General features: G+C 39.8%; 2 long non-coding RNA genes across 2 annotated transcripts; one reads left to right on the forward strand and one right to left on the reverse strand.

Moving 5' to 3' along the window:
• The first annotated feature begins 373 nt into the window (after nt 1-373).
• On the forward strand, nt 374-1,594 carry LOC111253534 (uncharacterized). The gene is made up of 3 exons (XR_002674708.2): nt 374-530; nt 964-1,030; nt 1,386-1,594. It is a non-coding gene; the product is annotated as an uncharacterized LOC111253534 (long non-coding RNA).
• Nucleotides 1,595-2,110: 516 nt separating this feature from the next.
• On the reverse strand, nt 2,111-6,668 carry LOC147754789 (uncharacterized). The gene is made up of 2 exons (XR_015330664.1): nt 5,888-6,668; nt 2,111-4,006 (listed from the first exon to the last, which is right to left on the reverse strand). It is a non-coding gene; the product is annotated as an uncharacterized LOC147754789 (long non-coding RNA).
• Between the last annotated feature and the right edge of the window lie 3,113 nt (nt 6,669-9,781).

The raw sequence follows: 9,781 nt of genomic DNA on the forward strand, positions 1-9,781 counted from the left end.
CAAAGGCTGTCGAACCTAGACAGGAACAACTGCTGTCTGCTTTTAGCGACACACCTCAGTGATTGGTGATCGCTTTATGGTCACGATCGGAAAGGGGTGCGGAGCACAAACACTCCCAAACGTCTCTTTGAACTGCCGGAGAACTGTGTTAGCTGCATGTGTACGGTGCTCCGCGACAACAATAAGCCAAACACGATAGTTAACGTGAACTGTTTTTCACAGCGTTTTAAAACGAAACAGTGATACAAAACGATGAGCGTAAGGGAGCCAGCGCGATCAAAACAAACCGCCAGCATGAGCAGTCACCGCAGCACTAATGGTACGGATGAAGGTTCGCTAGCAGACGAAATCCTCTTGTGAAACGGAACCGGATTTCTCTTACCTGATTACGAGGATGGCGGTCGCGGGGGGTGGCTGAGCTGGAATACTAATGCTGCCGCTGTTGTTGCTACCGCAACTAAGGGGTGACGGAGCTGTGACGACTGTATGTTGACAGGCCGTAAAAATAGAACAAATTTACCTGGCAGCAGGTAGGAGGCAACATGGCGGGAAACTATAAATACGAAAGCAATTCGAAATTTGTCATAACGCTATTTTTATGTCATAAGCTAATTATAATAAGAAAACCAGTTTATGTTGAAGCATAATAGAAGAAAAAGCTTATGTAAACGTATGCTTTAAGTTTCATTGAATCACAATAACGCGCAGGGAGGTTTTCTTTATTCTACTAATTATATTAGTCCAGAATTGTTGATACAAGCTTTAACACAGACTAAACAAGAACAGCTGAAACATGTTTGAGTAGCAAATTATCTACTAGCTCATTTTAGGCATGCTTAATGGGGGGAAACATTTTATACATCGAGTCGAAGCTGGCAAGACTAAATGGAATCACATAAAGTCGATCTGGCTTCTGTTTTCTAAAATTTGCCTTTTTCAAAACAATAACTACTCTTTTTTTAGGTTGCAGATAAGGAACAGAATGATTACGGCATGGTTCAAATTAGCGAACATAGAACGCAGATCGAAAGTAAGTTGTAATAAAATATTCAGGCCGATCTGACAAAGAAATTAGTTTAACTCACTCCTGCTGCTGCGGCGGCGCTTAATGATGTAGGTCGAATGTGTGCGCAGGCTCTTTCCTGTTGTTCCTTCGCTATGGGTCTCATGGTGTCGTAATCGTTTTTCTAATACTTCACTAGGTATTGTCTGTAAAGTAACAGTGAAGTAAAACGGCCTTCCAAAACGGTTTCAATAAATGTGCGCAGGGTTTATTTTGTAGATGCATTTCCTTAGTAAATTATACAACGTATATTTTATTATAAATGCACGTACACTAATGCAATTTACAGTAAATCATATTGCATTATTTTTTTTTTAATTAGACTTGAGCTACGGGACAGCAGTGGAAAAGCGTAAGTAGAATCATCTGCGATAGCAGAGAAGGCGATAGTCGGAACAAAACCAATCAAGTACGGCATTTCGCAAAGCTTCGATCTCTGATTAAATCATCAAGCTACTTTTTGTGAGACAAACGTTTTCTATCATGTGATATTAAAATATGATCATAATAAATTTCGAATATTCTCCTGGAGAGATTATTTGTAAAATTTTATTGACAAAATTCAAATTATTGGGAAATATTAAAACGTGGATACGGCCTACAATTATTAAAGATGTTCTTCGATTAGAAAAATTGAATAATTCAACAACCTTTAGGTTTTCGTGAACAGATTCGGGGGAATGAGAGTAAGGTAGATTTTCAAATTGAACCTCGTGACCTTCAAATGCAATAATTCCACAAAAAAGCTTCCGATTAATTTGTCTTCAAGATGTTATTTCGGGCCTCTTTGGCACATACTTTTATTGAACGTTTTTTCAGTTTAATAGTCATATCACCTACGGCACGGTGGGTAGCTATCCGTTTGGAGCACCTCATATATGGAAAGTATAGTTAAATGTATTTTGCCTAAAGGTAACTCTAGTGCCCTGATGATTATGAACTTGAATAATTTGAAAGACAACTTTTGGCGATGAAACGCGACCATAAAACGGTGGAACACTAAGCCTGGCTTGAAGATGTCGCAATTTAATAAAAGCAGCTAACACATTAGTTATTATCGAAGAATATTTATTCTGGTGCAAGCATTTTCGCATACTCTCCACATGCAGCCGTCTGTACAAAATAAATGAAATAATACTGTTTAAAATGTTCTGAAATTGCTACGCATCGTGTACAAACAGCAAGTCGGATTTTTTTTTGTAATTTCATTCTATCTTCTTTCCATTCAAGCTCATATTTGGCAAATGGCGCAACGGCCTCGGGGGCTTTAGCTGACAGTCAACCAAAACAGCTTTCATGCCTCTGCTGTGATTTGCTTCAACGTATTTCAGAATAAACTCTCTTTCTCTCTTACAAACACACACACTTTCTTTTCGCCTCTTTGTGATACGCCGAACCAGTTGCAGCATCTGCATCATGTATAATACAATCGACCCGTCACCGGCAATATATGCAGATTTGTAAGGGATACCATACATACAGAGTGGTAGGGCTATGACGACGTAACTGTGCGTTTCCGTTAAGTCGTTTATGTGCCAATTTTACCGCTGGAACAGGAAGTTTTACAGCCGTAGATACGCGCATGCTTCGTTCGCGAAATTAAAGAAATCGAAATCAAGAGCCTATAGGCATCCAGCTACACAGTTAACAACATTTGGCACTCTATCATTAACCCGCATGCTTATATAATAGCAAATGTAGGTAATAAGAAAAGATTTCAAACTCTAAAAAGTAGAAGAAAACCTTTCTTATCACAGAAATTTAATTATTCCGTTACTCTTTTGATCAGAGGCGTTCTTCTTATATAAAGGAAGTATCCTACGGATGAGGCTAGCAGCGAATTTTACGAGATCTTAAACACAGGTAAACACTTTGTCCTTTTACCACGGGCCCTGGCTTTCATATTCGGCCCTCTACTCCATCTAATTAAGCACAAAAAAAAAATGTTAAAAGAAGTACAAAAGTTCCTTCATTGTCCTGCGGCGATCCGTAAGCATGTTCACCTCTTCTTCTTCAACAGATGGCTCTGCTGGTGGATCCTCGCCTGTTCAAATAGTTCCGGCCGCTCGCCCGCCTATTCTCTTGTTTCACTTGTCTTACTAAATGCTTTTGTTACGCTCAGGACCCGCTCCTTTGGCTCAATCTTGACAGCTTCCTCAGCCATGCAACCGCGTAGAGCCCGGTTTATTCGACAGTCAACCGCAGACAGCTAGTGACCGCCAGTGTCTCCTTTGCTACGGGCAAGCTGTGACGACTAATACAGCACTAGCAATGCTTCGAGTCACCCTTAAGTCAGTCTTCAGTTCCTGGGCAGTTCGTCTCAGGCACAACGATGGTGGCAGCGAGGCCCCCCTACCACTGGCAGCGTCTACCCAATACAGGCTGCTCGGCTTGTGAACGAGAAGCAACGATAAAGAGAAAAGGTCATGACAAAAAAAACACTATTATTGGCCTCGTATTCGTCGTCTGTTCGCGAACCATGGTTTGCCCCTATCCTACCCAGTCAAGCCGACGGACGATAGGGGCTCAAAATCGCGGCGTTTTCTTAGCTCCAGGCTTCCTGCCTTCAGAACCTTCCTACTTTTGCCCAGTGAATAGGAGCGCGTCATTTTTGCAACTCGAAGACCACGAACACTACAGTCTACCCTGCTGCCATTACCGGCGTTACCACCTTCGCATCGTATCCGTGCCGATTGGTCTTTCGCCAACAGGCAGTTTGTGCACAGCAACGGGTGCTTTCTTTGCCTTTATAATCATAAAAGAGGCGAAAGTCCACAGAGAGTTGGCTGCAGTCTTTTTCTGCGATCATTGTCGGGGTCCTTCTTTTGGACGAACTCAACTTTACGTAGGACAAAACAAAGCAAGACGTCTCGTATCTCGGCTAAGATAGTTACTCCCCATAGATTTGTCGATGTAGCCGAAGCTAATATTAGCACTTGTCACCTGAAAAATGAATAAAAGTTAGTCTTTTGCGTAGAAAAACAAGGCGATATTAATAGGGCAATAACAAGCTGATTTTAAAACAAGATTTGAGCTTACTGCGAAATCGTTCTGATTATTACTTCCTTAGAAACGATGTACTAGAAGGCAAGCTTCGCATACTCCATACAAAAACTATACAAAATACTTCCAATTTTTCTATCGATTAATTTCAATATTTGTCGTTTATTAATAGTGCGCTCTGGAAGCAGGTCATGAGAGATGAGAGTAATATAATGACATTATCAAAAGTAAAACGTTTACTTTTCAAGAATAACGCAGTAAATGACGACCACGAGCTGGGCGTAGTTGTTTTGTCGACTGCTATGCTACAAGATTTGGACATATAAAATATCGTTCAGCTGCAGTTCAGCCATCGAACAGCTCCTCTAACCAAATCCGCAGCCATGGTGGTCAATTCAGTCTTTCTCAGATTAGAAATTAGATGCTTTCTTTATAAATTAGCTCGATATATACATTGACTCATATATATATATTACCCGAAAATGTTACTACCTAGATTACCTATGAAAGCATTAAAATTTTCTTTGATGAAGCTGCTTTCTATATGATTTGCCTTTTATCGCCTTAGTTCGAGAATTTGAGAGGGTCTAAGCTCTGGAGCAACCACAGAAGGTCAACCCTAATCGACACTGCTTCTAGTGTAACTTACCCGAAAGTTAAATTCATTCTAATCATTTGCAACAGTATTTATATAAGCATGGTTTCGCTATGAATTTCTCGTATGATATGTAGGTAAAGATTATTATGCGCTTAATAAGAAAATCGTACGTTGCGATGCGCGACATAGTTTGATCTGTGTAAAGGAATCTACGTTTCATTCCATTTCAACAGCCTGTGGATTGTTTGATATTTTTAGAAAATATTTAAAAACAAGTTGCCATTTTTTCTCCTAAGAATCCATTGTTTTGATCTATTAACATGTACTTGTGATGTGTGTGATAAACAAATATAAACTATGTTACGGTTACGGCATTGAGCAAATCAGCCTGCTATGGACGTCATTCGAAATGTACGAACGGTAAACGAAAATGATGTCACTTAGTGATCGACAATTCACAGTCTGTTTCGCTGGCACTCAACATTCAGGCTTCATAGATCGGTGCAGGTCACACGCCCGGCACGTTTACCAGTGAAGCGCATGCACGTCAAGCCTTTGCCCGTCGGCGATTCCAAATAGAGTGCGTCGTTACATAGAAATATCCGCGCTTAAGTTCCTGCCGTCTAGATAAGACTTATAATAAAAACACTTTTGGTTTTTTGCCGCTTTCTTCTGTTGATTGCAGCAGAAGCAGCAGAATGACAGCGTTACGACGGGAATATAGCGATACGATCGTGGGAAAATTATCATTAAGAACAGTGACAGGCCAAGAGCCAACTAAACGAACACGGGTTAGTCGGTCAGGCAAGAGAAACAATACGAAATGCACGACGTCGTATTCTACCATCGTGCCTGCCCATAGCTTAGGCCTGCTATGAAGTAGCTAATACGATACATATAGTAGAAATTTACCAGATGAAAAAGATTTACTTAAAGTGGAGCAATCTGCTTAATTTGGAAGGATTCGTAGCGCATTACTGCGTATAATGGCATTGTGTACTGATTTAAAATTATTTTTACGTCGTCCTTACGTTACCCAGCAAATTTGAGTGGGTAACGGACGCATAACACAACAAAGGCCAAAAAACGTCCTAGCCCAAAATAGAGCTTAAGGCGACGTTTTATCATATAGCCTTAAATATAACTGTACTTACATGATTAGTTTATTCAGAATCTTAACTTGTATTATGATGCTATTCCATTTAGAAAACAATTGCTAATACCTTCAATACTTGACTGATGGCTTGAGACAACCGAGATGCGCGAAGTCGCTTCTGCTCGACGGTTCCTAATTCATCCCGTCAGTCGATCGAACATAAGCGTTCGGGTTCCTGCATTCCCATTAGAATTTTATACACCTCGGGAGCGAGGCTATCCTTATGCAGCTCACGAATTATAATCGTGTATAGAAGCTACCCGACGATATACGAAAAAAACGTAAAAAAGATACTTGACTCCTATGGGAAGTAGAAGTGTAGCAGCAGTGAATGATTTAATCTGTTTCTACCAACACGTAACAGCATCGATGCAGTGACCGGAATCAACGACGCCTTCCTCTAATCTATACTATTATTAACTAAAGATCCGGATTATAAAAGCTCAAAGACGAGCGGTGCATTGGTTGGTAACTATTATAGTGCACTAAATTGAACCATTGCTAGGAACCTGTATACTATTTCAGGAGCAGAAGCATCATATCCCAACGGTGAGTACAAACATTTAATTCGTCACTTGAAAGAGCCTCTACATCATGCGGCACGTCGTAACGATCACCTCGACATAAGTCGTCACAAATAGGTATGGCTTTGATCCATTGATTATCCTCATTTGAAGGCCGTGCACTGACAGGTTCCTCTGGCTGTATGCAGCTATCGTACGTCCGTACTCCTTATGGCATACACTACTTGATTCTATACATAAAACGAAGCGATTCTGAGAACTTATTCGCACAGAGAAGACAGCCAACAATGCCAAATAAAAATAAAAATTGGAAAAAACAATTCATGGAAAGTTCTACAGATACAATAGCTCTACATTAAGTATCTTAACTTGTAGCTCGTGTGCGCATGGTTTACACACCGCTACATCATTTGCAAAGTGCAAATTATGTTAGCATATTCAAAACATGTCACAATCAATTTCAGTTTGTCATTTGTATGTTGGCAGGTGGGGGGAGCTAGTGCTCTAGGTCCATACTCAGAGTCGATGGGCTTACCGGAAGGATACACTGCGCCTAGGGATTTCCATTGTAAATTTCCAGTTGACCTTGAGTCAAAGCTTCATCCGTCAAAAACGTAGCTCGTTGGACCCCATGCCTCAATGATTTCTCACTTGTCTGAAGCCTCGCTTTCATACCGACCCTGAATGTCCCGTCTCTAAATTAACGCAAGAAAATATCAGCTTCAATCATATACTACCGTTCCATATTGTTGGCCTGAACTGGGCAATATTTTTATCACCAACCACATGCGTACGTGCTCGCAGGAGAGCCTTCATGTACGGCAGGGGTATTTCAAACACGAAGGATGAAGAAGCTCAAATCAATCAAGATTCATATATTTTCAAACCTCTCACTCTCCACTCTGCGTCCCATAGTTGAACGATTTCCAGAATGACGATACAGCACAATACCGGACGACCGATAAAGTTTCGATAATTCTACTGTTTTTTGGAACTGTAGGTCGGTAGAACAAATAGGAGGCGAGGCCGGTGCAATGAAGGTGAGGTTAGTGCTAAAGTTGATTGCGTCTTGAAAACGTAGTCTACCGATGACCCGATTGATTGGGTTCGTGCCCGATGATGTGAAATTAGAGCTAAGTAACAGTTGGGTAAGTGTTTGCATCTCGCATAATTCAACGTTGCCAAGTTATCACGCAATGCATTGGGTACGAGATTCATCCATGAACCTCTCACTCGATGTCGACTGCGGTTGTACAGAGCGAGTTACTCGTCGCTAACGATTATTTTGCAAACGACTTTAAACAAATATACGAACCAAAATGTATCGTCTGCTATATACGTGGCGATAGAACGTACCGCGTATCGGAAATCTACAAATAGGCTTTATTATCTTTGTTAGGCTGGAAAATCTTGCAGCATCCTGTGTTGAGCAGGTTTTAGAGATGTAAAGATGTTTCTAAATTTTTACGAAGATACTTGCCACATCCGATTCGAGTTTCAAATTTAAAGCGACATAAAGAGTGAAGGGATAATTTTTTTCAGTCTTTTATTTTATCTTTCTGAGTGGCCCTACTTCTTAGAAAATCACCGAGGCACTGCAAAAACAGTTTCAGACCTGTTTCGACTGATCTATTTTACGGTTACTATATATTTGCGGCGATCTTTCTGCAGTACTTTTAACGTCCGTATATATATATATATATATATATATATATATATGTATTTTTTCTAATTCATATTTGTTCAAAATTCAACGCTGCGACGAGGAAGATAAGTAATATTTATACATTAGATAGGAAAGTTTTTGCCGTTTACAATAATTTGAATATCATGTTTGTTACAACACGAGGATTATTGCAAGATACCTTTCATTAAAACTAATTAAAAGTACGATAAGTAAAAGTGGTCGTCAACTTATTTGTTTCAAAAGGAAAATTGTATTAAATAAATTTTTTTAACTATCAATTCGTGGAGGTAAATTTATGATTAATGCAATGTTGGTCCTGTTTAACTTGTTCTTTTTTACTCTAGCCCCATTAAACGTGTATTAGACGAAAGGCAAAAAAAAATCTTTAGAAACATACCCCTTTTTTTTTAATGATTTTTAAATATAAAAAATCGTTTGCATACATGATTGCGTAAGTAATACAGGTTGGAACACGCTGGCGTTAATTTTACATTAACTTCGTCCCCTGTTAAGTCCAGAGCGAGTTAATGTAAAGAGAAACCAATGGCCTCACTGCAGAAAAAATATTATTTTTCATTAACTTAAATACATTCATACACGTGTCTGACATATTCTATGGACGTTTTGAGCTTCAATACCACGCAGATATTTATAGACGAGAACCAGGTGAAAAGGCATCTTCACCAAATTCCATCAGGGAGAGGATCAACCCACTACATTTAATTAAAAATTAGTAAACTGTATTACTTATTTATTACGTAGAGTATTTTTCAAAGAACAATGCAATGTCGCACAATAAATGTCTAGTCCACTGCAGGTATGATTTTTATTTTCTCTACTTGCTGCCCACCTCAAATCTCATTGAAATTTAAGGTAACAATAGTGAATCAGTGGTAATTGGACAGCTCTTGAATACACTGAGTGAGATCAATGTAGCATTTAAGGTATTGAGAACGATTCTACTATTAGCCCCTCGGCATTAAGGTAAAGCTGACAATTCAGCTTTGCTTTTGGTCGTGGCATACGGGGCGCAGCAGGCGTTGCGCCAAAAATTGTGACGGTCTGAACTTCAATAGGCCCGAAAGAACTCTCTGTCCCCTCGGCTAGTGGTAAATGTTAACGGGTGGAGTCTAGTGACTGGCCAATTGAGTTAAGATAGTGAGAGAAAATGGTTTTAGTGAAGAGAGCTTATCCCGATAGGAATCTTCATAGGCGCCGCGCCGATGATCGAAGATGGATGTTTGAGAACAGTACTTATACAAGATATTTAGCTCACTACCCATTCTGAATCGGATTTTGTCGCTGGGTGCCCTATACACAACCGGTATCTGCCATATTTCGCACTGGATTATTATAATAAAGTTTTTCGACAAAAGAACTAGAGGACGTTGGTATGTATGAGCGGTCGTGAGACATATTGAAATTCAATTCGGGTGCAATAAAAAAGCTTATTACTTATTGAAAGGTTTCAACTTAGACGACAAAGAAGGCTATATTATGGTGTTTTTTTTAGAAACAAGATTCATACGCATCTACTTAGTGTCATAAGTGAAATTTCCACCTTGCTCACTTCGTCGTGCTATCCGCTCTAGTAACATCTGTGCAGTCTACCTAATACAAATATATACGACTTACCTGCATTTGCTTCTTTCAAATGCATGGGATGAATGGCTGTTTATGTCCGGTTTTAGGCAACATTCAATGGGTCCTATATTTACCTGCTAATCGTACGTACGCTTTGTGGTCTAGG

This window comes from Varroa destructor, unplaced genomic scaffold (genome assembly GCF_002443255.2).
Source record: "Varroa destructor unplaced genomic scaffold, Vdes_3.0 BEIS01000006.1, whole genome shotgun sequence".
Taxonomy (NCBI): domain Eukaryota; kingdom Metazoa; phylum Arthropoda; class Arachnida; order Mesostigmata; family Varroidae; genus Varroa; species Varroa destructor.